Source organism: Peromyscus eremicus, chromosome 11 (genome assembly GCF_949786415.1).
Source record: "Peromyscus eremicus chromosome 11, PerEre_H2_v1, whole genome shotgun sequence".
NCBI lineage: Eukaryota > Metazoa > Chordata > Mammalia > Rodentia > Cricetidae > Peromyscus > Peromyscus eremicus.
In genome coordinates, this window is record NC_081427.1 from 50,396,868 (window position 1) to 50,424,460 (window position 27,593).

Here is a 27,593-nt window from a genome sequence, read left to right on the forward strand (position 1 = left end):
TGGAATGGCAAAGTCAGAACATAGGAGTCCTTTCTTTTTGGTAGAGAAGCCATGTTTTCTTGCCACCTTGTCCAAGTTGTTTATCTTCTGAGACTCTGGAATCTCTGGTGACTTGAGGAACTTGGAATAGAAATCCTGAGTGTCTACACATTATTTCTGCTGTCTCATTTTCCTTATCTCTCCTTTGGAGCAGTGATTGCAAATCCAGTGACCTGCTTGGTGAGGGAAAAAGAAAGGGGAGCTGCAAGACACGGGACACCCAAGGCCAGAGTCTCAGCTGACGGCCATCCCCTCCCAGTTTGCATATAGATTATTGACGTTAATGTTCGCCACTGTGGCATGTATGGAGGTCATATGTAGTATATGAAATGTCTTGCTGAATTTATCATGTCCATGCAACTCAGCAGAATGAAACTTGAAAAGTGTGAGTATTGTTTTTCTTGGAATTGGCCAAGGCTGTATTTATTGACTTAATGAATTTTAAAATCTCCCCAAAGTAATAAAAGAAGGCTCATTACACAGCGCGGCTAGGGGAAACTCAAAGTTAAAATTGACACACCTCTCTCGGAGAGATGCGCAAGACCCAAACATCATGCATCTTTGGAAAAATAAACCCTCTGGTGTTTATGCTTTGGCTAAAGGCCCAACTCATACTTCAACATTATATTTTCTTTAGTTTTTTTCTGGACAAAATAATTCTGGATCCAGGATTTAGGAAGAGAGGAAAAATGTTTACCTTCATCCCTATGGTCTGCTCTTATAAAATGTGGCTTTCCAGTTTCCTGTTTACTTTCTGCATTAACAGTAACTGCGGGGAAAAGAATTCAGAATCTGGTTTACAGAGGGGACGAAAGGGCCAAGAAGCATTATTTACCTACTCAACTGAAACAGACCTTGGGGGCCATCTGGTGCACCATGTTTTTGGGTAATTAGCATGCAGCCGCATTTCTATTTAGTTTTCCTTCTGAAGGGCTTCTGAAAATGTGTGCTAACAGACTGCCTGGTACACAAAGGAGCCAATGTTCAAAAATGATTATACTCATCCCCTTTCAAAAAACAATGAAAAATAAAAACCCAAACTTTGTTTTGCCACCAATGACAGAAGCTCCCTTGAGAGCTGCCAGGGCCTTTGGGTCCCAGACAAAATTGCTTGTTCTCTTCAGTCACCACATTTGGTGTGCAATGTTGTCTGGCCCTGGCTACCCACTTCCTTCCCGTCAGGCTTGTCAAGCACAGCCTTTGGGGGGAACATTTACATGATCAAATATTCACAGCAACCATGGCACAGCCCAATCATGGACTGACTTGAATACGGGATTAATTGTCAGTTCTAGACAGCTTGGATTTGTTTTTCCAAATGACTTTATCATAAGTATAAATTCTAGTGAGTCAGCCTATTGGATGGTGGGTATAAGTATCTGTGTATTGGCAATGTATATTTGATTTATTCTATAGAGAGAAGAAATTATTCTTCCTGTCATAAGGTCTTACAGGAAAAATCAGCAAATAGTGCACATAAACAACCTTAAACATTTCTTGATGGAAAATTTACTTTACAATATGTCAATGCAATCACTTCATCCACAAGCTATCTGGATGTATTTTAAGTCAACCTGAACAAACTGATGGAAAAATGCAGGCTGCCATGTTAAGTTTAAGTGAAAGTACGTGTTACATGAATACAGATTTGGAGATGAAAAAATGGTAAAAGAGTAAGGGTGGGAACTAAACGAAATCTCATGACAGAACATTAATTTCATAGCATGAACCTTGAAAATGAAATCAGTGGCTTCTAATGGAAATTGATCATTAATTGTTTTATTTTTGAAAATGTAGAAAGGCTTGTTTTGGTTGAACACATTTTTGTTTTACTTAAAAGCAATTGTTCATTTAGATTTTATGCAGAGTTCTATGGAGTGGAAAATAAATATTCTAAAGGCATTATTGCAAAGCTCTTTTTACCTATAAGAAAACTGATATTTAGAAACGCCGACTTACTTCTTTCTATTTCTTTGTCTAGTCGAACCTGAACCAAAATGGAAAGAGACAATCGTATCCCCTCCTCCCTCTTCTTTTCTCCTTGAATTATTTCACACATGTCATGATGCTGCTGTGAAGATGGGTGCCTGAACACAAAGATGCCTAGGGACAAGAACAAGCTATGATTTCAGTAACCTGGAAAAGAGAGATTTTAGAAAAAAAAAAAAAAACCCACAAAACCACAAAGCTGTGGGTAAGGAGACCATTGGGGTAGAGAACAATGAGAAAGAGTGGTCCTATACCTATGTGGGAGGTTAGGATAATTCACAAAACAAAGTAAGGTTTAGCATTTTCACTGTGTACATCTCCCTCCCCTTTATCAGCTTATTCCATTCCAATGGAATCAGAGAAAATGCCACGGTTGGAACTAATGCTTAAAATATCAGTTCTCCACCAGACCTCGGTGAGATCTTTAAATAAGAGAAAGATTCCGAGTTCACATTCAGAATGCTTGTGCCACACCCCCACAACAGCTTGAATTTACATCATCTTGTAGAAAATGCTGGGAGGAAACTGCTTAATCTTTCCAGTTGCTATTTAAATCCCATAGAAGCCCAAGCTCTTCCAAAAACCATCAGGAGTGAGTTTTAGAGCCTTTTCCACAGAAGAGGTGATTCATTTGATTTGCACAGTTAATTTTCATAAGAGGAGGAAATTTCTCTGGTAGGTATTGGTATTAAGTCGTGGATTTTGATCTGTTAAAACTATTTCATCTCTGCTTGAATTAAGAGAGAAGAAATAACATTTTTCCCTCAACCTGTAATAACTGGTCACTGTTTTTATGGCCACCTAACTGGCGCAGTTGCCTTTAACTCTATATGGTAGCCCAGTTTTCAATGATAAACATTCATGGTGTAGTATAGTATGCATTGTATATAGTGTAACTATATCTATTATAAATATTATATATATTCCAGCCCTGTGATACACACACACACACACACACACACACACACACACACACACACACCCCTAAACCTCCTGAAATTCAGGCAGTGCTTTGTGTTTTCACACAATTGATATTAGAAAATTCTGGAAGATGGGAGCTCATGGTTAGTGATTATCCCAAAATTCATTGAAAAGCTAAGTTGTGCAAACAAATGCACTGTTAACAGCCACATGTGGTATGAAACCAGCTGTGCCATGGAGTGGCACATCATGAGTCTCCTCTGTAAAATGAGGAGCTGGGGTGAACTAAACCCCAAAGCCTTTCTCTGTCTCCAGTCTTGCCATTGTCTTCCAATGTCAAGACCTGGAGTTCTGGGGTCTCACAGAGACAACACTAGATTGGGAGAAAGGCACGCAAATAAGAGACCCAAGTAAGTCACAGCCTAGGCTTCCCAGTTTCTGCTTCAAATGCAGATTTTATCTGCTTTACATGTTGAGTCTCAGTGTTTGCTATTTCTAATCCCTTAATTTTACAAACATCTTTCCAGTAAAAGGATGGATTTGGCTAAATCATAGGTTTATCCCAATCTAGATTATATTAGTCTCTTAAATATTCTGGAGGGAAAAAACCCCAAACCCCTTATTTTTTGGTTAGTATATATTTCAAATATCTTCAAAGAACTCCAAGAGTTTCTTTTTCATGTGATATCTTTCAATAAATAGAAACTTTAATATCTTTCAGTTGACCTCATTTACTCAAATTTACATTTTCTTGAAGAATTCCCTGTAGATCTTCAAAAAAATTAAAAACAAAAAGAAAGCCCTTTTGCTCATTGGAGGGCGTTTGTACAAACCCTTATCTAGCACCAGATTTGATGGTGGGATACTGAACGCTTCCACTTCAAGACCGGGAAGAACGCTAACATATTTGTGTTTGCCTGGTGGAGGTTCTAGCTAAGGGATGTAGGCAAGGAATGTAAACAATGGAACAGAAAAGGCCCCTTGATGAGCGGTTTTGCAGAGCTGTAACAAAATACCAGACAGAAGCAACTTAAGGGGAGACAGATCGATTTTGGCTCACGGGTTCATTCTGTCACCCGGGAAAGACATGGCAAAGGTCACGGTAGTGGGACCATGTGGCAGAAGCTTCCCGCAGTTTGGCACATCAGAAAGCAGAGACGAGACTGGAAGCAAGACTGGGCCATTGCCCTAGAAGTCCTGTACCACTGACCCACCTTTACAAGTCAAGCATCACGCAAGAAGTTGCTACAAGTTGGAAAGCAGTTGTGCAAACACGAGAGCTTGTGGGAGACCTTTCACATTCAAACCACAATCGTACTGAAATTTGAAATAACAAATAAATAAATAAATAAATAAATAAATAAATAAATAAATAAAGCCATCACCTTATGCAAATAAGACAATCTCCCATACACAAAATCGGAAGATTTTGGCAATAAACGAATACATTGGAGATCGGGAAATGGAAATAAAGACATAAATAAATCCCTTGCCTTTTGCAAATAAGACAATCTCGAATATACAAAAATCACAAGAATTGCTTTTAAAACCCCAATGAAACGTGCTGAGATAGCAAGGATTTGGAATAGAAGAGCAATATGTTAAATGATTATTTCTCGATGTGCAATCTGAAATGAGACTAAGAAAACAATCGTATTACAATGGCACCGAGAGAAAAGTTCTTAGGACTTGATCTGAGGAAAGCAGCATTAGGCACGCATAACTATACAAATTTACTGAAAGACTTTTTAAAAGATATATGTAAGAAAATGGTAGCCGGGCAGTGGTGGTGCATGCCTTTGATCCTACCACTTGGGAGGCAGAGGTAGGTGGATCTCTGTGAGTTCAAAGCCAGCCTGGTGTACAGAGTGAGTTTCAGGGCAGCCAAAGAATTGTTAAAAAACAAAAACAAACTAACAAACAAACAACAAACAAAACAAGCAAAAAAAGTAGAATGGTATTCCATGGTCCTAGGCTGGATGATTTAATACTGTTGAAGTGGCACTCTTTCCTGAAATGGTCTAGAGGTTGAAAGAAATTTCTAACAAAATTCAAGTTGACTTTTCAGTAGGGATTGGAAACCTGATTTTACAATTTCAATAAACTCAGAATAACCAAAATAATTTTGAAAATGAAGACTATCGCTGAAGGTCTTGGTCTTTCCAGTTTGAAAACACTCTAAAGCCACACTAATCAAATGCTGAAATATATTACAACAAAGTACTGCCATAATAATAGAATATAACTAATAAAGAGGGATTTAGAGTACAGAGATTCATTTTACTATTTATACCCATTTCATTTTCAATAGTGAGTCAAAATTATTCAGTGAAGGAAACAGACTGGTCAACAAGTAACTCTGAAACCTCGGCATTCACTTCTGAAAGGACAAACATGACCCCCACCTCACACTGTATGCCAACATCAACTCCAAAGAGGATGTAGTTCTCAGCGATACATCTCCAAAGCTCCCAGATGTGAGTGTGATAGGAAACCTTTGTGATCTTTGATCAAGCATTGGTTTCTTAGACACAATACAAAAAGCACAAAGGGGGAAAATCACACTTCATTAAAATTGAAAACTTCCGTGCTCTGTGGAATGCAATCATAAAAATGGCTAGACAAGGCATAGAATGGAGGGAAAATGTGAAAGGTATGTATCTAATAACAACCCTTATCTTTTGTGATCAAGATAAAAGGGCAACCAAACAGGAAAATGGAGGCAAACGGTTTGAATAGCACTTCTGCAGAGACGATGACCACTAAGAATCTGAAAGATGCTCTGTATCCTTAGGCATCAGAAAAATGCAAATCAAAACAATGGGAGAGGCCTTCACAGTCACTAAGCTAACTAAAACTTTAACAAGGTTTAAGAAGACAGACAATTTACAAATATTGACAGGTCTATGGGGACAGTGAAAGCCTCAGATATTGTGGTAGAAAAATTGATTAACACAATTCTGCAGTTCTTCTGTGGCTCCCCTATGACAAAATGGTTAAAGAACCAGGTAATGAAGCCATAACAGAAATCAAATGTTTCTGTTCAAAAACTTGTATGTGAATGATCACAGGAACATTATCCATAATAACCCAAATCTCTATCAAATGATGGATGAATAAATACACTTTACTATATTCATACAGTATAACAGTCAGTCAGAAAAAAGGAATGACTTACTGTTATGACTTAAATTTGCTATGTCTCTCATAGACTCATGTATTGAAGGCTGAGTTCCCAACTAGTAATGACATTTTGGGAGGTGATAGAGACTTAAAGAAATAAAACCCAAGGCTAGAGAGATGGGTCAGGTGTTAAGAACACTTGCTGTTCTTGAAGAGGACCCAGGTTCAGCTCCCAGCACCCACATGATGGTTCACAATCATCTGTCACTCCAGTTTCAGGGTCTTTGACACCCTCTTCTGGCAGGCACACACGTGGTACTCAGACAAAATACCCATACATATAAGATAAAATAAACATTTAAAAAAAGAAAGAAAACCCAGTTGGGGGAAAGAGTTAATAATAGGAGGCATAACTTGGAGGTTACAGTATGTCTGGTCTAACTATTTCTTCTCTGTTTCCTGATTGCTCCAAAGCATTCCTTCATTGCATCCTTCCATTGTGAGTCTTGAGTCATCTCAAGCCTCAAAGCCCCAAACCAGCAGATCCTGGAATAAACCACTGGCAGAGTGAACTAACGTGAACCTTTCTCTCTCTAATTTCTTCTGTCAGGTGCTTGTCACAGCAGTGAGAAGTCCAACTAATACAATCACTGCTGCATGTTGCAAAGTGGATGAGCTTCAGGAACAGTACCAGAGGCAAGAGGGAAGTCCCAAACCACCAAATATTATATAGTTCTCTGAAATGTTATGCTCCAAATGTTCAAATGCAAGGAGATGAAAAGCCAAGGGTGGAGGGGAGGAGCCAGTGGGCACCTGGCTAAGTGTGCAAGGATTTCACTGAGTTCGAGGAGCTAATCTAAAATTGCAGAGTGGCGGTGGCTGCTTCCCTATGTGCAGGTCTCTGAGTCGCTCGCTTTAAAAGTTGAAATTGGGTGTCATGCTATTTATAACTTCGTCAAGTTGTGATGTGGAAAGTGAATGTGGATTCTAAAATTGAAAAGTGACTTTCTCCATGCTCTTCCCATAAAGTTTTATAGATGGGCCTTGTATGTTTACCCTTTTATCCAGCTGAAATCTGAGTGTTGAAGGTGGTGTGAGGTGGCTGCTCCATTGGAATGCTTTCACCTCATGTGGTCTTTTTGTTTTTGCTTTGTCCCCCACCATTAGTTAAAGCAGCAGTTCGCAACCTATGGGTTGAGACTCCTCAGGGGTCAAAGGACCCTTTTACAGGGGTCACATATTAGATATCCTACGTGTCAGATATTTGCATTATGGTTCACAACAGTAGCAAAGTTACAGTTATGAGGTAGCAATAAAAATAATTTTATGGTTGGCGGTCACCACACCATGAAGAACTGTTTTAAAGAGTTGCGGTGTTAGGAAGGTTGAGAATTGCTGAGTTAAAGCATTGTGAACCAACTGCCCCTTCCCAGCACAGACTCCACTTCCCACTAAGAATGTAACATGGGTAGAAAAACTGTTCTCTTCACTACAGTCTCCTATCTTAATCTATCATAATGTTCTAGGATTGCTACACACATTTTATAAACAAAAAAAAACAAAGAAGATTAATGAAATTACTAAATTCTTGATCCCATATCCCATCCCCATCCCCCCTACCCCTCCCCCCATCCCCCCACCCCACCCCCTGGTTTCATAATTCAGGTTGCTGGCAGTGGCAACAACACGGCCCTCCCTCAAAAAATTGCTGTCTAAGGCAAAACACTAAGCTGGGTACATCTTTGACCTCTCTGAGAACGATGTTGCTTTTGGTAACAGGCACTCAAACTCAAGGTTGTCATGTGTTTTTTATTAGAGAAGAGCATTGACTTTTTGTGCACCGAATACCCTCTTGGCGACCTGGTTCAGCTCCTTCGTCCTGACTGGCTATTTGTATTTTGTGTTTTCACGGGGTTTTCCTTGTGTATATAGAAAGCTGCTGTACCACTTGGGTGCATTAAAAGAAAAGAAAATACAAAAATTTAACACGCGGAGGTATTACTAGCTTTCAAATGACTTGGAAATTTATCCTCTCCTTCCATCCCCCACTGCCGCACCCAGAGGCACCTGCGAACAGCAACAGTGATGACGGATGATACGGCAGTGCCTTGCAGGGCCCATCCATCACATTCAAACCCCGGTCCGTGCTGCTTCACTTGCGCTAAATGTGGCCTCTGAGACTCAGGTTTGGCTGTGCTACAAGGCCCCTTTCTGGCTTCTGTCTTGGTGTTTTTATATATGATCTGCAGGTGTTACTGATATGATTTGTCCACGAATTATGTCTGTTGACATGCTTACTAGTCTAGATTTTTCTAGTGGTCAGTATGGCATAGGAGAAACCCCCCCCCCCAAAGGAACCACTGGTGATTGCGTAAGTAGCAACCTATAAATAGCTTCGCGTGCCTGTTGCTGAGACGCGAGCATATGGTTATCACTCATTTGGAATCGCCTTTGAGAACTAATTCGATTTGGAATAAGAGATCTAACCAGCATTTAACATCAAACATATGATTATAATTTTAGAGTTATGGAGAGATGATTCAATCTCTTGTGGGTTTCAGAGAGAAATTATTTTAAAGTAGGTGGGGGAAGGGCTAGACCTAGGATAATGGACAAGTAGATGCCACAGGTTGAAATGAAGGATTTTACTTATTTATTATTTAGAATTAATGAACTAACTAATTAATTTAGAGCCACTATGTAGCTGAGAATCCTCCTGACTCTACCTCTCAAATGCTGGGATGACAGGCATTCATCCTCATGTCCAGCTACAGATGGACTTTAGTCATACTCAGTGAAGTGTTCCTGGTGGCTATTGCACTGATTTGTTCAAGTGTACCATCTATTCTAAGCATCTCAGAATTTTCTGCTCCTTTGCCCTTCTCTCTGAAAGATGCTAGATGGTTGCTAGGCTATACCAAACAGCACTGGTGAGGAAGGGTGTTTTTGAAATATGACATGTTTCCATGGTCCTATTTCTCAAAGATAAAATAGTTTCTTTTTGTAACATGTGACTATAAAATTGCTTCATTTCAGAATTTTAGAATATGGGGTAAAAAGGAAAATTCAAAAACTAACATCACTGATTTTAAGTCCATGTGTGACAATTTTCGTGATTTGCTTATAGATCAATTTAAACAGGAGGAGAAAGGCTTTGAGATCTTTGAAGTTAACGAGAGAACCCTTGTCTCTTCCAAAGAACCGTGAGGAGCCAGGTGGAAAACTCAGCAAAGCTGGATTACATGAAATGTTCTGGAAAATGAGCCGGGACATTAGACTGGATGTGCACACTTCTGTCCCTAAAATAATTCATCATTGTTTTCACTGCTCTTGTCTTCTCGTATGGAAAAGAAAAGAAACCACATTTTTAATAATGCTTTACTTAAGTTTCACTCAAATATGTTTGGATTTTCCCAGTGTGGTGATAACAATGAAGGTAATATGTAAGGTGTACAAAACATATTCTCTAGATTATCAAATGCCTTATAGACGTGAGATTTCAGTCGTCACTGCAACTCTGCAGTTGGTTGACTGTAGTCTTGCTGTTTTACAGACTGCAGAGAACAGAGCGCAGAGTGGATAAGGATTTAGCTTAGGCTCCTGCAACTGGCAAGTAATAAAACAGGAATGTGAGAGCTCTGGCTGGTTCTGACTCCATTTCTGCTGTGCATGCTGCTTTCCTCCACAGTAAATAATTATCTCTTATCTCCCCATAGGAAACAAGCACACCACGCTATCTCAGTTAGCCCTAAACAGTCCTGAGGATACTGCTTCTGTTTTAGAGTTGGGGAATTAAGAAACTGAAGTCCAGTGGATTGAGTGGCTCCCTACTTTCACTCACTGAGAAAAGGCAGAATTTGGCTCTGCCCTGAAATCATCTGGCTCCTTGTCCATGTTGCTGCCATTGTACAAACTTATTCTGGCCACCAGACTGGAGTGAGAAAGGCAACTCTAGACAAAATACATGTGTAAATACTAAATCAAGAGCAATCAAACCATTAGGAGAGGGAGCACTTTACAAATAAGGCTATTGACCTCTGTATTCACTTTGAAGTCAGTTGAATTTTAGTATTTGGTTCTAATAAAAGAAGGAAAGAAAGAAAGTAAGTAAGAAAAGAAAGAAAGGAAGGAAGGAAGGAAGGAAGGAAGGAAGGAAGGAAGAAAGGAAAAGAACTCATACTAGCTTTTAAAGAAGAGTTTTCCTTCAAAGTCTATGTTCCTACAGCAGGAATTAAACATGATGCAAAAAGGAATCCACAGCTCACATTGTTTTTTTTTGTTGTTGTTGTTTTTAGGGGATTTTTGTTGAGGTTGGTGTTTTTTGTTGTTGTTGTTTCGTTTTGTTTTTGTAAGCCCTGAAATGCACTGAATTAAAAAAAAAAAAAATTAAACATGCTTGAGTTTGTCAAACGCACTCCAGAGAATAAGTGGACCATCTACGCATGCCTGCATCTGCAGGGATCTGTGTTTGCGGATTGACTAGCATTGCATAGCGCAGGCTGTTCTAGGGGATTAACTCTGACGATCAGCAAGCCACAGATGTTCTACTGAGAAAGAATGCTTGTTGTCTGCCCGGATTCTTCCTACTACAAGTGTTGATAACTTTATAAGTATGTGCAGACTGGAGGAGGAAGAGGAGGAAATGGGCAGAGTGGAAGGGTAAAGAAAGAGAAAAGCGGGTAGGGAATTTCTCTCAAGGAAATTATACACATCACTTGCACTGCGTTTTCCTTCTTGTTCTTTCCCTAGCCTGGTGAAAATGTAAAGCTGTTGTTGACTTAGGAATTGAAAGTCAATCCTCTCTCAATTGCTTGTAGCTTTTTAAGCTTAACAACTTTTGTTTTCGACCACATGTTTTATCCTTGGTTCCTTCATATCCTGTTTCTCTATTCCTAATCTCCCTGACAGGCTATGCTAATCTGTCTACTCCTCAAATGTCCCTATCCTGTCCAATAAATTATTAACATAATAATAACTTTACATTTAGCATTAGCCCAGCTATTGATTGCAGTGACAAATGTGAATGATAAGAACTTTCTGGATAAAAGACACGGACTCTCATGTTAAAATACAGCAAAAAACACTGAAAACAAAAGGAAGCCTGTATCAGAAAAATGCTAGGAACCAGCAGAAATGGTTGTCTTAGCATAAAAGGTAGAGATAATTACAAAAAGCTAAGAGAGTTACATTGTTATATTGATTAAGAATCAAATTTATGATAATTTACAGCAATCTTCACTAACAAATACGTTTGGATGTATTTGCCTTCTTGTTTTACAGACTGGCTGCCTGGTTAGAAGGGATTGATTAAGGATCAAATTTATGATAATTTACAGCAATCTTCACTAATAAATACATTTGGATGTATTTGCCTTCTTGCTTTACAGACTGGCCGCCTGGTTAGAAGGGAAGAATGTTTCTGCTGTTATTAGAAAACGTGGGGATGCTGACAAAAATCACGAAGCAGAGGTGTAATAGGAATTTTTACTTAGTCTTTGGTTGAATGGTTAAAAACAAATAAGATACAAAGAAATGGATTCATATCATAGTTAACAAACTTGATTTCCCAGATGTGTCTTGGTGTCTCTTGCAACAGAGAATAATGGATTTGTTCTTCAGACCTATCGTGGGCACTTGCTAGCTGAAATTACAGGACACTGGTGATTCCTCCTATGCCAGATGTTCCAGTGTGCTTCTTGTTGCTGTGATAAGGCACAAGGTAAAACAAAGTTGGGGAGGAAGGAGTTTATTATAGCTTACACTTCCAGGTAACAGTCCATCACTGAGCCAAGTCAGGGCAGGAACTCAAATATGAACAGAAGCAGGAACCATGCATGATGTTGCTTACTTCTAAATCCTAGTTTTATATTCAGCTACCTTTCTACCTCATGTCTAACTGCTCATGTCTACCTGCCCAGGGATAGCACCCCCCTACACACAATGGCCTGGCCCCTCCTGCATAAATTAGCAGTAAAGAAAATGTTCCAGTGAATGTCCATAGGCCATTCAATGGAGGGTCTCACTTCCCAGGTGTGTCAAACTGACAACTAACATTAGCCAGGACATCAGGGAGCCTAACCTAAAGTGGAAGAAAATAGAACATATTTGAGGGGGCTGGAGAGATGGCTCAGTGGTTAGAGCATTGGCTGCTCTTCCAGAGGAACTGAGTTCAATTTCCAGCACCTACATGCTGGCTCACAACCATCTATTATAGGACCTGGTTCACAACCATCTATAATAGAATCTAATGCCCTCTTCTGGCATTCAGGTATACATGCAGAACACTCATATATAAAATATAAATAATAAAAATTAAAAAAAGAATAGTATTTGAAGAAATGAGAAATGACTTTTGAATTTTTTTCAGACAGGGTCTTAACTTAGCTCTTACTGTTCTGCTACTCACTATGTAGAGCAGGCTGGCCTTGAACTTACAGAGATCCACCTGCTTCTGCCTCCTGAGAGCTGAGATTAAAGACATGCATCACGACGCCTGACTTAAGAAGTAGCTTTTAATATGAGACCTGATCATTCAGCACTTAAGTAAACAGTGAGGGAAGACTTCTCCATACATAAGGAAGAATGTGTGCACTGTGAAATAATATGGAAAGGATGAGCACAGAATTTATAAACTTGGTGGTAAGATCAAAAGTACTTTATATCAGATTGTCAATACCAATTAACTTTCATTCACTCTTTTCTCTAACACATTAAGGGTAGGATTATGATGAATATAAATGTTCCAAAGCAAAAGAGAAACAAACTCCACTCAATACATATACTAATCTCGAGGGTTAAGAGGTTAACAAAGCAAGTAAATGTTAATGGAAGGTATCAATTTCAGGAACCTGATCTATGGAGTTTCTCAAAAGGGATTCTACAAACTTAACAGACATGCAAGTCATCCAAACATCACAGTAAAAGACAGATTACGACTCCATAGGTCTAGGGTTTAGCTTGAGAATCAGTTTATTAACAGTCTCTCAGCTGGTGCCAGTACTGCTTGTGCAAGGAGGTTAACATTGATGAGCAGCATCCCTGGTAAGTAAAACAGATTTCCAGCTTTGAGAAGTACTTAGCTATAAGGATCATGTTAGTGTCATCCTGTCTGTCTTTTATCCACTAGCTAATCTATTTTTCCTTTTTAATTCTCAGCTCACAGAGGCCCTTCAGCTCAGGAAGGTGTAGACAGACACAATACAGTAGTATTCTTCCAATGTGGCCCAATGGTGCTTTCTCAAAATAGTTTGCAAATGTATTCTCTGAGTTCATTAATTTATCTTCAGCATCCTGAACCCTCTCCAATAATTACCTAGGATGTTCATTAGAAATCTGTGGTTTCCAAACATACAGACATCCAGGATGGTCCTGATGTGGGTGGTCCTGGGACCTGAATGTATGATCTTCCCCAACACTAAGCTTGGTGCTCTGCAGAGGAGCAGCAGATAAAGAGTAAAGCAGTGTAGATTCTCTCCCCACCACTTTTCTTTTGTGTTAACAGTTACAAATGGTCTAGCTAGAAAATATGGAATACAAAATACATAGAAAAGTAGGAAAAGTCAAGGCTCATCCTTCCACAGAAAAGCAAACTTTCAAAAATTACCTCAAACCATTTTTTCTGTATATATTTTCACTTGACTTAGCCTTAGATCATATTGTGTTTCTTTTACCCTAATACTTTTTGAAGGAGAAGGAGGCAGAGGAAGAGGAGGAAGAGGACAAGGAGGAGGAGGGAAGAAGAAGAAGAGGGGGAGGATGAAGAAAAAGCAAGTGTGTTTTACTTAGCATTTCTAAATTACTATAAAAATATTGTAACTAGTTAGTTGGATTATCTTTCAAAGTTTCCATTCCTGCTATTAACTCATTCTTTTGTAGAAGAATAATTTACCAAAAAAGAACCATTGTCATCCATTATGGTTTAAATGCAAAACATCCTCCACAAACTGTGTTTGAACAGTTGGTCTTCAGCTGGTGGCACTGTTTTGGGAAGCTTTTGCAGGCAGGATCTGGATGGTTGGAGGTGCCTTACTAGGGGTAGGTCTTTGAAGTTATAGCCCAGCTTTGCTTCTGGTTACATTCTCTGCTTCTCAATTCACAGAATTGTAACCAAGCCATGTCACAAGCTCCCATGCTGCAGACTTCCTCCACGGTGTTAATGAATATCTGTCTGTTGATACTATCCCTCCCTTATGCTGTTTCATCCAAACATTTGGTCACAGTGACAAGAAAAGCAGTGAATATGTTATATAGATATTTGATTCCTGTACTTTATATTATTAGTTTCTATTATTTCATTTCTCAAAAGATAGTTCCAAGTGTAAACAACTTCATATTTCCTTGACATTTCTAAAGTATTTAGAGAAGTACCAATTTCATTGTCACATAGTTAAATTATAATCATTTTTGCAAACTCCATGAGGTTAATATGCTCCCTTCTTGATCTCATGTCAAAATGTGAAGATGTTTACGTTTGCATAGCTGGATTATAAAGAAAGTACCTGTGTATTGAACATCTAATATTATATCTTGTGCTAAAAGAAGAAGGAGGAGGAGAAGGAGAAGAGGAAGAAAAAGGAGGAGGAGGGAGGAGGGGGAGAGGAGGGGGAGAGGAGATGGGGGGCCAGAAACATGCTCTTGCTTTTGGCTTTTGAAACCATGTTCAACTTCTGTTCCTTAGCAAAGCATAGAGGACATGTTAGAGTGAGATATGACTCTGAACCAGAAATTCTCTGTTTCGTTGTGGGGATCTGATAAAGTCCTGAGTGAATGTGTATTGGTGATAAGTGCATGGCCATGACAAGGACTTCAATGCCTCAAACCCATGAGAATGGCAAAACTTTTCCCCAAGCTTAAGGGATACCACAAAGCCACCTCCAGGTCCCTGTGAGGATGTGAACAATTTGACCATAGTTTCTTCCTCCTGGATGTTTACAGCATGAAACTGCTCCTCTATCTACAGAGACATCCTACTCCCTTCTCCTTGTATAACTATGTATAATAAACCTGCCCCCTCAATTCAATATATAAAATGAATACTCTGAGTTTGGGGGCTGTTGCTGGTGCATCTCCATCAGATCACATAGCCCATGCAAACTCAGTTTTTCTGTTCATGTATTGGTGTGGCTGTCTTTTCTTCATTTCCTCCTTGCCCCAGTTAGGTTAACCAGAAAGCTATGTAAATTGTGGCATTTTATACTCATTAATACTCTCTTAAGTGTGATATTTAATGCTTTATAGCTTAATCTCTATTGTTTTCTATGAAAAAAATCACAATTAATCCATGATTCTTCCTATTATGTATAGAGAATTTATGTATGGAGATTTTAAATCCATTTGAATTCTGCGTTTATGAAAAAATATTAATTGGAAAAAAGTACAAGCTGTTTCCCACCTCCCTCCTCCAACAAAAATTTTACTGTTTAATAATAATCAAGTAGTAAGGATCCTGGTAGAGTTTAGTAAATTTTTCATTGATTTGATTCTATTTCTAAAAAATAACTCAGATTTTCAGTGAAAAAATAACTCAATGACACACCAGTTTAATAAAGTATAAAATCTATCTTCTCACTCTTGGGGAATTTGTAGGGCCTTGTAATCATAGATATTTGTTACGGTTCAACTTCAATAAATATGGAGATATTTTCTTCTCCACCAAGGCACTAAGGAAAGAAAAGACTGAAATACAACATACATTTAGCTTTTACAGCACCTAGTTAGAAGTCTGGGTGCTTTGAAAACCTATAGTCAAATTTTATGTGGCTACAGAGCATGGAGTAATTATTAAGGACTGTGTGGGTGGCCATGAGGATGACTCATTCAGAATTGAGGTGAGAGGGATTGGGCATCACTCATGTTTATCAAGCCCTTCATCTTAAAAAATCATTCTTCCAGAATACTTGAGATGACTCCCAATCCTGAATGTACATCTTGACATATCTGCCACATTCAGAATTTCAATTTTCTGAACTTTATATATTTAAATTATGATAGTTGAAACATTGAGGACTACGGAACAAGATAGTTTCAATTGTTTTCTTTTTTCTTTTTTTATGCAGATAGTCATGTTAATGACATCAATTTATAATCCAGTGGTCAGATTATACAGTTCAACAATCTCAATAAAGCCTTAAAGACAGAAAGAAGCTTAAATATTTCTAGTAACATTCGAGAAGAGTGAAAAATGATAAGTAAATTAGTTATTGGTAATACTTTATGCTTTGAAAGATTGTACTCAACTTAGGACTTTGGGTATTTTACTATAACAGTTCAAAGTTCATAAATATATTCAGTTCTATGGTGGGGCCCATGTATTTTTGTAAGTGACATATGGCATAAGAACTATTTTCAGAACTTAAATGCGCTTATTAGCCACCTTATGCTTGATAAGTATTTTTATTTTTATTGTTTTGAACGGTACCAACAAGCTACCACCATTTGATGTCTCATCTCCAAACCCTTGCAGACAGAAATTAAAGTCAAACCTTCTTAGGAACCTGGGACCTCTATTTTTAGCTTCCACCAATTGATATCACATTATCTAAACAGGAATGAATTGGAACTGAATGTACCCTTCATCCTGAGCAACATTTGCAGAGCTTTCATGATACTGACAGGATTTTTTCTTGAATTTGTTCTGTTATGGTAAATTATCCCATACTCGAGTTCCCAGAGAAACAGGGTTGGGTCAAACTAGGTTGGCTTTTCTTTGAATTGTGTTTTTATTTTGAGTTTTACAAAGAAATTTCAGTTAAAATTGAGCCTTGCTTCCTGGAAAAAAAGAAAAAAAACATTTGCTAAGAGAACAAAATTAGTTAAGGCCAAAAAAGAGAAAATCAGGACTCATCACCTATGCTGGTGAAACAGAAATCACTTCCAGGTCAGAGGCAGGAGGAATGCAGGGAGTGAGAAGTAGGATATGGCAGATAGATGCTGAAACATGAAATGAGAGGCAAGAAATCTAGAGCTCTGTAGATGTGGGAAATAATGGGATGGGAAACAGAGCAAGAGGTCCTTAGAAAGAAGGAAAGTAAAAGCATGAACATGCCAGACAGGAGAGGGGACCACTAGTAACCTAATAATAGGATCAGAATTTGGTAAGGCAGGCTTGGAGAAATAAAAATGATCTGGGTATGAGTTTAGAACTAAGCTTGGCCTTCAAACCTAGGCCATTAGGAGAAATGCAGGGGAGGGATAGCTATGGTACGTGCTGAAATAACAAGATAGAGTCTTAAGGAAGGAGAGAATGCTAGGAAAGAAGATAGCTATGCTTTCTCCAAATCAAGGCAGGTGATCCTGTGTGGTAGCATCAGGAGAATACAGGCAGGTAGAGTAAGGCACTGGAGAGGACTGTGCTGGATTTCCCACATCTGTTGGCTACCTTCAATCTTATTCCTCTCTTTTCTCTGGAAACTAGACATGTTCTGTCCTGATTCTGAAGGTTCTTTAAACAATGACAACTTTAGAGACTCCAGATGGCCATGGAAAAATTGAAAGTCATCCAAGGTGCATGACCTTGTAGACCTTTGTAGATACCCCATGTGGAGCTAGTCCAAAAGCTAATTTTTCTTTGGATTATGTCCTGAGGAATGAACTTCAGGGCCAATGTCTAAAACAAAACAAACACAAAAGACTAATTAAAAAAAACAGTAATAATGATAAATGGAACAAAATAAAAAGTGAGTCAGCACTAATCTATGTATACTCAGAAGAAAAGAGAGGCTCCTTTGCTGAGTTATTGTGGCTTCATCGGCTTTGGTGTTAACCAATCTGTACCCTGCTTGGGGAAGAAGATAGGAGACAAAGGGACCAGGTGAATAACCCACTCCTTGCTCCTCAAATACCAGTTTATAACCCTGTCCATTAATGGATTTACTGCATTTGGAAGTTTAACCCAGCCTTGCTTCATTGGGAACATAACAGACAGATTCATTGATGGTACCAATTTTTCTGAAAATTTCTCTACTATTGTTGAAGGTCTCAATTATCTATGGATAAAAATCATCTCTAGAGGGAGTTATGTTGAAGTGAGAGGAAATATAAGATGCTTAGTCTCTTAATGTATTAACTTCTTTATAATAAGATGATTTATGTTAGTTTTCAGGCTACCAAGCCTCTCTTTCATCAGGCATTGTTAAAGCATAATAGAGTGACTTTGGAAGAAGGGTGGATAAAAATATCTAGGCCCTCCTTGAGCATGGCATTGGTCATGCTTAAACTTAAGGGGAAATAGCTTATTTTTAACACTGTCTTAACATTGGTACATCTTGTGTTTCATCTATGAACATGAGGCATGAGGGATGGATAGATACTCCAGGGAGATATTGTATTTAATGCCACTTCAACATCAGTAGATTTTATGCCTCATCTGTGGACATGAGTCTCAAGGGATGGGCTTATTCAGCTGATGAACTTGACCCACTTACAATACTTTTGCCTTGGGATGAATTTTCAACCCGTCCTAGGAAAGAATTAACAGCGTTGAGTATTCTAATCCTTGGCCTTCGGTGAAATAAAAACTTCAATAACATCTTCTGGTCACCATGGAGGCCCCTTGAACTTAATTTACAAACATTATCAATATTTTTGAAAGGACATCTAAGGGATACAACACATCAGTTGCTATATTTTTTTCCGGTAAAGTTTTCAAGAGGTTAAGGGAAGCTTGAAGGTTTGGGGAACTACATATTAGCTAATAAAGACTAGTATTACGATGAGGAAGTATGTAGTCACAGGCAGAAATATTCATCTATAGTATGGAGATAGAAACCAGAAAAGGACAGCTCTTTGGAGAAATGCATTATCTTGTGATAGTTGTATCTAAGTGGAAGAGGAAGTCTAATGTTTACCATCAGCATTTTTGAGGCAAGGATAATTTCCTGTGCTCAGCAGTTCAGAGTCTACCTCGGCACATCTCACATCTAAAGTCACCTATATTGCTGTTTGCTAAATAGTCTCTTTGAACCTCTCCATTTGCTTGCTTTTATGTTAAACAGAATAAATATAAGGTCAACAAACCGTTACTGTTAATTCCTGGCTAGGTATGATTGCCTAAGGGCCTGACGTCAGTGCTGCTCTCTGTTAGAAGCTGTCATTAAATTGAGACTTTTTCCTGGACAGACTGGGAAAGATCAAATGAGAATTAAATGACAACAGCAATGGTATTTCCGGCCGAATTCCTGCCGTTCTTTCTTTTTTGTTTTTATTAAGAAAATGTTTTCATTCATTTTACAAACCAATCAAAGATCCCCTTTTCCCTCCTCCTGCCCCCCCCGGACTCCCCCCAACCCACCCCCCAATCTCCCCCACGAGAAGGCAAAGCCTCCTATGGGGAGGCACATCCAGTAGAGGCAAGCCCAAGCTCTTCTCCCTGCCTCAAGGCTGCACGAGGTGTCCCATCATAGGTAGTGAGCTCAAAATAGCCTGGTCATGCACCAGGGATGGATTCTGATGCCACCGCCAGGGGGGCTCCCAAGCAGATCAATTGTCTCACCATGCAGAGGGCCTACCTAGTCCGGTCCCATGCAGGCTCCACAGCCATTGATCTAACTTTCATGAGTTCCCACTAGTTTGGTTTGGCTTTCACCAAGATGGCCTCTAGCAGCTACACAATAGGTGCTCACACTGGGTGTGTGTGTGGGTGTGTGTGTCAGTGTGACCTCAAATGACACACTGAACTGAAGGGAAGCAAATGACCTGACCATAGCTACCCATCCCACAGCTGCTGCCGATGCCACCACAGGTGGATGACCAACAAAACCAATTTGGTACTGAAGCAGGGTTGAGACTGAGACCCCAGGAAGTTAATAAAGAGGTGACAGAGGATTGCCATCATCTTTATCTTGACACAAAGCTTGAAGCTAGCCCCAAGCCTTCCTCTCCCAACATTTAGAGAGTCATATTTAGGGTAAAGTGCTCTGAAGATTTCCTAGTTCTTTTCCCTGGTCACTTTGTTTAAAAGGACATCACTGTCTCAATTCTTATCTTACTTGTGTACCTTTTAGAATTCCATAACCCTTACCTGTCACCTGGAATTATCTAAATTTACACATATATGTGCATAAAATGATCTTATGTCACATTGGTGTATCTGTCTGTTTATTGGCTGATTGACTCATTGTCTTCCTACTAGCATGTAAGGCTACAGTGGCATTATTTGTCTGGTGTGTTCACGGCCTCATGGAGTTCTCTGGAGAGCATCTAGTAAGCACAGGGGGCTAAATAAGTATCATTTACAAATGAATAAAAGGACTGCCTTCAGAAAGAAGTTACTCAATAGAAATTTCAACAATTTGCAGCCGGGCGGTGGTGGCGCACGCCTTTAATCCCAGCACTCGGGAGGCAGAGCCAGGCAGATCTCTGTGAGTTCGAGGCCAGCCTGGGCTACCAAGTGAGCTCCAGTAAAGGCGCAAAGCTACGCAGAGAAACCCTGTCTCAAAAAACCAAAAAAAAAAAAAAAAAAAAAAATTGCAAATATTGGCTGCTCTAAGGATTAATGGAATTAGGCTTGATATAAAATAATTTGTCTTAAAAGCCCAATAGAATGTTAGCATAATACTTGAGGTAATTTCTGCCTTTAAAGGGAGGGAATGGCGATCTGATACTATCATCTGGTTACAGCTTTCTGGAATGAACTTAGTGACAAATTTTCTGTTAAAAGTCCTGTTAGATGTTTGTTAAGTGTCATGGACTTGTCAGGCTTCTCAGTCACTGTTATTCCCCGTCATCTACACTGAGGTAGAAAAATACATTTACTCACTTGATCCTGCTGCTGCCGCTGCTCTTACATGTGCACAGAAGCAGAGCAACATCCTTTGTGGAAAGCTCATCAAGTTAAAAGGGGGTAGAAGAAATTCCTTAGTGCAGTACTTGTAGGTGTGTTCCGTGGCTTACAACTCTGATGGATGATAATCGTGGATACGTACAGAAGAGAAAGAGAGAGAAAACCATGGTTAAATAAGCTCCAGATGCCCTGAGCTAATGAAGTTAGGCAGCCCACATAAGACTGTAAGTGACGAAATCACTAGTTCTCCCTACGTATTTCCTTTTCATTTTGGGCTTTCTGCTCCATCACTCAATTCTTTCAGACAGGGTCTCTCGCTGCCCCTTTTTTAGCAAAAACACTGAGGCAAAATCAAGGGCTGAGGCTACAACATCATTGGATTCAGGGAGATGTTCAAACAGACACCATCTCCATGAAAGGCTAGCCATTTTGTATACGAACTATTGGTTAATAAAGTACTGCTGTAACACGAAGAAGAATGAACTGTGTGTCAGCCCTCTTTATCCACGACCTTTAACAAATTATTTTATCGGTCTCTGTTTCCTTATTTGTAAACAGAGAGCTGGGTTAAGCAGTCTTTGAAGTCCTGTCCCATTTGAACACTTAGACATTCAGTGGCCTTTGGCTGTATATTCTGCTCCATCTCCGTCGTTGGTTCATTCCAAAGGCCAAACAGATAAGGCATTGGGGAAGAAAGAAGAGCCAATCACTTAAAGCTTGGAAGTCACTGGCTGAATAATGATGTTGGTGCCTAGGATACAAAGCCTTTAAGGAGACACCTTTTCCCACAAGGCTATAAATACAATAGGCCTCTGCAGGAAGCATTCAACCTCGTGTGTTTTATGTTCAGCATACCAGGGCGCTTGTTTATGGTGCTTTAATTTTTGTAGCAATCTCTGGATTCTTAGAGAAGACAAAAGCAAGGCTTTTTTCTTCTTCTCATTTTAGAGTTCCTTGAAACAGTACCTTTGATCTAGTGCCAACAAGATTCCTGAATTTTAAATGGAGCTCCCAGTGACTCAGACTTTAATTGGACACATCTCTTGGCTCAGACGATTGATAATTAGTCCATTAAACATTAAGAAACTATATGCCCCCAAGCCCTCAAAATAAATACTACAGCAGCAAGAAAGAAGATGTAATATGTTATAATAACCCTTACAAGGTTGCACAAATGCCTGGATTCCAATTACAGAGCTTTTCTTTCCAGCAGCTCCATGCAGACTCTATGCCGCAAGCCGCAAAATTCCAAGCTAGTGACAGTGGTGTAAAGAGACAAATGGTTCCTGGAAGGTGGGACAGAGACAGCTCTAGGGTGAGGACAGTGTCTTCTGAGTCAGACTAGAATGAGAATTGGGACTCCTGAATAACAACGTCTTAGCACCATTGAACTTGCCCATATCTCAACTTTTCTCATGAAAGATGTTGGAACAGAAAACATGGAGTACCATTTCCTGTTTCAAAAGATCTAAAGCATCTTTCTAATGTTTAGGGAAGGGTGTTGTTATGTGGAGAAAAATTTAATTTCTATAATGAGACAGGACATAGAGCGTGGGCTTTGGAATTGAGTCTGACTTTTTACCTTGGTCTCAGCTTCATATACATTTGCACAGGAAGATATACAATCTTTAAATTATAATAACAAAAAGGAGAATCTATGGTCTGCAAGATTGCTCAGTGGGTAGGAGTACCTGCTGCCAAGGCTGATGATGTAAATTTGATCCAATGGACCCACATTGTAGAAGGAAAGAGTAGACTCCTAAAAATTGTCTTCTGACTTTCATATGTGTGCCTTAGCATACATTCCTACACATATACCCTAGATAAATAAATAAAAGTAAAAATACAATTAAATTTTTGTAGCTAGAGTTTTCCTGTCTGGCCCACAGTCAGGACAAATCTCTGTCACTCGCCAGTCCCACAGCCGCTCAGACCCAACCAAGTAAACACAGAGACTTATATTGCTTACAAACTGTATGGCCATGGCAAGCTTCTTGCTAACTGTTCTTATATCTTAAATTAATCCATTTCTATAAATCTTTACCTTGCCACGTGGCTCGTGGCTTACCGGCATCTTCACATGCTGCTTGACATGGCGGCGGCTGGCAGCATCTCCCTCACGCAGCTTTCCACTTCTCAGAATTCTCTCTCCTTGTCCCGCCTATACTTCCTGCCTGGCCACTGGCCAATCAGTGTTTTATTTATACAGAACAATATCCACAGCAAATTTTAAGAAAAAAGGGAATGGGGCCAAACATTTTGGCCCATACTGACCATCCCAATGTTGGGAAGCTTACTGTAAGAGGATAGAGAGTTCAAAGCCAGCCTCAGTTACATAGCAAATTTGAGGCCAGCCTGAGCTATCTGAGAATTTGTTTCAAAATAATAAAAAATAAATACTTTTTAAATATGAAACTTTATGGTTTGCAAATTACACAACAAAAAGAGACGGCTCAGTGTTAAGAACAGTCTGCACCTCCAGAGGAAGGCAGGGAATAGAGCCAGGAAAGGTATTGCCGAAAATGGCAACAGGTAAGGGGGGGCTATTTGTACTACGGTAATCTTTGCTTTGCCCCTGTTTTACATATTCATATTTATATTGTGTGGTACATCTTAAGACTAGATTAAAGGAAGATAGTTTTGGATGATAAATAAAACATGTTCTAAAAAAGAGAAAGCGTACCTTGTATTTATGGTCAAACTGAATATGCTTGTCGACAGCCCGTTCCACTAGTATGACATATTCTTCCTGGCTTCTCATAACCAAAGCCTGTCAAGCTGGCTTCACTTCTTACCTCTCTCAACTTCCTTTCTTCAGTGTCCCCCTTAATTTCTCAACAAGATATACTTTCGAGCATCTCTGCCCATGTTGTCTGAAATGCCCTCTCCCCACCTGACAGGGTTCCTACCTATTCTGTTTCTAATTAAAGGGCTCTGTGATGTTTTCTCTTCTCTCAGCAGCCTTGGTACTTGAATATGCATTGTGAATCTTTAATGGAAGCAATTGTGTAATATAAGTTTGCCTACTTAGTTTCTAATGGTCTATAAAGTGATTGAGAACAGAGATCTAATCTTTGTATGTTCAAAATCCACTGGGCCAGGTAGATTAATTTGTCTGTCTGTTTCACTCTTCCTCAATTTCTCTCTTTTTTCATACCCCAGTTGGTTTCAAAATACAGATCATAATCAATATTTCAGTAAATTCCTATAGAATAAACTTGCATCTGGATAGGTTGAATATTCATGAGTGCAAAGGAAAGATGGCATGTGGACACAGTCCTGGATAGAAGACTGCTTGCTAAGCAGGTGTGAAAGAAGTACCATTGATGGGGCCTGGATTTGAGGACAGAAATGCCAAAGCTGGTGGAATTTGAGGACAGAAATGCCAAAGCTGGTGAGGGTTGTAAATAGGTAACATTGTTGTTCAGAAAGCATTAAACATTGGCTATAAACATCTCTTAGCCACTCTTGGTCGTTCTTATTGGCATACTGAGTCAAAGACACAGATCAGCTCAATCTAATCAGTCTCTAACATGTCCTAGGCTGGTTATTCAATTCAGGATTCTGTAAAGACAGAAGCAGGATGAGTAAATGAGGAGTAAAGGCACAATGTAATAAGGAATTTAGACCTAGTGACTGTAGCTTAAGCAGAACCATAATGAATAATCACACGTGTAAACACATTCATATGTATCCTTTCCTCACTAAATATATATCAAGACATTTCTTGTTAATATGTGTTCCTGCCTCATGGAAAGGCTGGTATGTCTAAAATAACAAATAGACTCTACTATATTTCCAGGCTGACTGTCTCCTGCTTTGCATAGTCCAAGATCTTCTTGTTCTGTTTGAACCTCATCACTTGCTTTCTCGCTTGACATCCCCGAGGCTATGGAAAATATTTGTGCCCACACATTTACTTAAAATTCACTTCAAACAAGTTTGGACATCATCCATTCCATTGCTATGGACGTTTTATTGGCTTCGGTGAACTGTGCAAGAAGCTCATCTCAGGCTGTGTACAAACAGGAAAGGACTTGGTGTCTTTGCAGTGTGACCTTACACTTTTCTGGCATTCTAGTGTGAGGACATTGTGTTCTTTGCATGGCTTCTGGTTCTGACCTCATGTGTTCCCAGTATATAGTGGAGAGAAGAGGAGTTAAATTCTGTCCTATTTAATCAAGACCATAACTTTTCAGTGGGATTGCATATGGAACAGGATTTCTCCATGAAGTATAAACTTGGATGGCCAGTGTAAACTTGAATACTATGACCTTATCTCATCCCTGAGCTCTAGCTGAACCCTGGAAAAGCTGTGTATTATCACTTCTGTGTCTGCCTTTCACTCTCAGACCAGTGTGCAAAGGGCTGTGTTTTCTTTACTTTATACCACCAAGGTCTTGCTGAGCAGGCACAAACTGTTTCTTAACACATTTCTTGTTAAGCTGTCATCATATAGCTGAAATATCTAATTAGCTATTTCTGCTCAGTTAGCATTTTGTTGCTTACAAGCTTCATCTCCCTCTTGTGGATCACAATTATCCAAAATGCTTCAAGTATTGATTCAAACCCAACAGTGAATTTAGATGTTCTTCTATCCTATCCCATAGAAAATTTCAAGGATCTAGCTACATGTAAAAATGTGATTTTTAAAACTCTAATTTTGGACCATGGTATGACCGTAAACTTTCTTTTCAATCAGTGTATTTATTTATGTAAGTAGATGTATTAAGCTATAAATGTTAATTTAAATCTGATTCTTTTTTTACTTGGCAAATTATACTTAAATATATATGGTCTGTGCAGCCAGAGAATTATCTATGATAGCTGTACCTTCGGTTTCAAATACATGAGTTTATTTAGGATGCAACCAGGAAACATACAAGAACAAATAGCTAGTAGCAGGTGGATAAAGCAGCCGAGGGCAAAATATCATCAAATCGGATGCTTGCAACATTCAGTGGAGATGACTGGAGCACTCTTGATTGAGAGCAAGCAAACGGAGGTAACGTAATCAAATTAGGGGCTGAAGACATCCAGCAGAAACCAACTGAAGAAGAAGTGGTCATGAGAAGCTCATTGACAGAGAGACCGTCAATGAGGACTTGCACCTTCCCGCAAACGGTATTCAAAGCATTTGCTCCATTTGTTATTGTTGTTCTTTGTGGATTTGCTAAAGGAAAACTATTATTTATTGAACAATGGTAATGTGCTTCACTCATCACAGATACTACTAATTTTGACTTTATAAGGAATTTTTATAAGAAATGAAGCATGCTTTACTTCATCAGCTAAAGTATAAACTACTTGCATGTAGATGGTGTTTTATTTTCTTGATCACTACATCTAAACACATAACACTGTGACTGGCTCAGCACAGGTTCGCAATAAATAATTTTGAATTAATCAGTGAATAAAAAGTCATTGAAATTTCTTTTACCTATAAATTTGTCCCAAATCCCAGTTCTATGCCCAATGTCTTTATATTGTATCCATTATTTTGTTTATTTGTAACTTGAGCTATTGTTTTCCTACTACTGGATTGTTTGGGTTCCATATATATATTGATATGTTAATACTTTGTTGCATTTGAAGTTTGCAAGTAGTATCTTTTCTGTGGGTTGCCTTTCCACTTTGTTTTCTACACTTTTTTTTTTGGTGCAGAAACTGTTCAATTTGGCAAAAAGCAATTTTTCTACTTTTATTCTTCTTGCTTGTGCTTCTGATGTTATGGTTGAACATTTGTCACCCAGACCAGTGATGCACAGCTTTCCTACATGTTTTTATCCAGGATTTTGCAGGTTCAGGTCTTACACTTAAATTTTTAATCCATCTACGTTGATTTCTTTGGTGTGAGGAAAAGGTCTGTTTTTATTCCTCTATATAAGAGACAGGAAGAAAAAAAACTCCCTGAAGGAAATCTTGCTGTCAATAAAGTATCTCTCTGACCAAATTTTCACCTATTATCACCTCAAAATTACCATTCTATTCCTTTACATGTCCCATAGTTTACATTAAAGTATCAGCTGTAGTCATTATGTGTCCGTGAAGATAGTTTATATCTAGGAACCAAATGAAGGTAGAGCCATGGCTGTAGAGTAAAAATGATTTTTCAGATCAAATTGTATTTCTTCTTGATAAGAATTTACCCCCGCAGACCACTGGAAAGATCCGACAATATCTTTCATCTCAGTGCAGTAGGGAAGCTCCTGAGGAGGAGATCGTTTGTGAGGGTGTGAAGCGTTCTTTTACACTGTGTGAGTATATGTCACTGTGATTGGTTTATGAAAGAAGCTGACTGGCCAACAACTGGACAGGATAAGATTAGAGGGAGAGTCAAGTAGAGAATGCTGGGAAGAAGAAGGGTGGAGTCAGAGGAGTTGTAAACAGAGGCAGAAGAGAAGCAAGATGGACGTGCTGTACTGGGAAAAGGTACCAAGCCAAGTGGCAAAGCATAGATAAGAAATATGGGTTAACATAAATGTAAGAGTTAGCTAGTGATAAGCCTGAGCTATTGGCCTAGCATTCATAAGTAATAGTAAATCTCCGTGTCCATTACTTGGGAACTGGTGGGCAGAAAAGTCCACCTACATGTGGATAAGCTGAAATTTTTTGGATATCATAGGCAAAACCTAGATTAGCTCCCATGTTAAGCCCGTAGGACTGCAGAGGCAATAAAGGTTGTGATGATCTTTGGGAACAACACACCCCATATAAATCCTGTTACAGAAAAGAAAAAAAA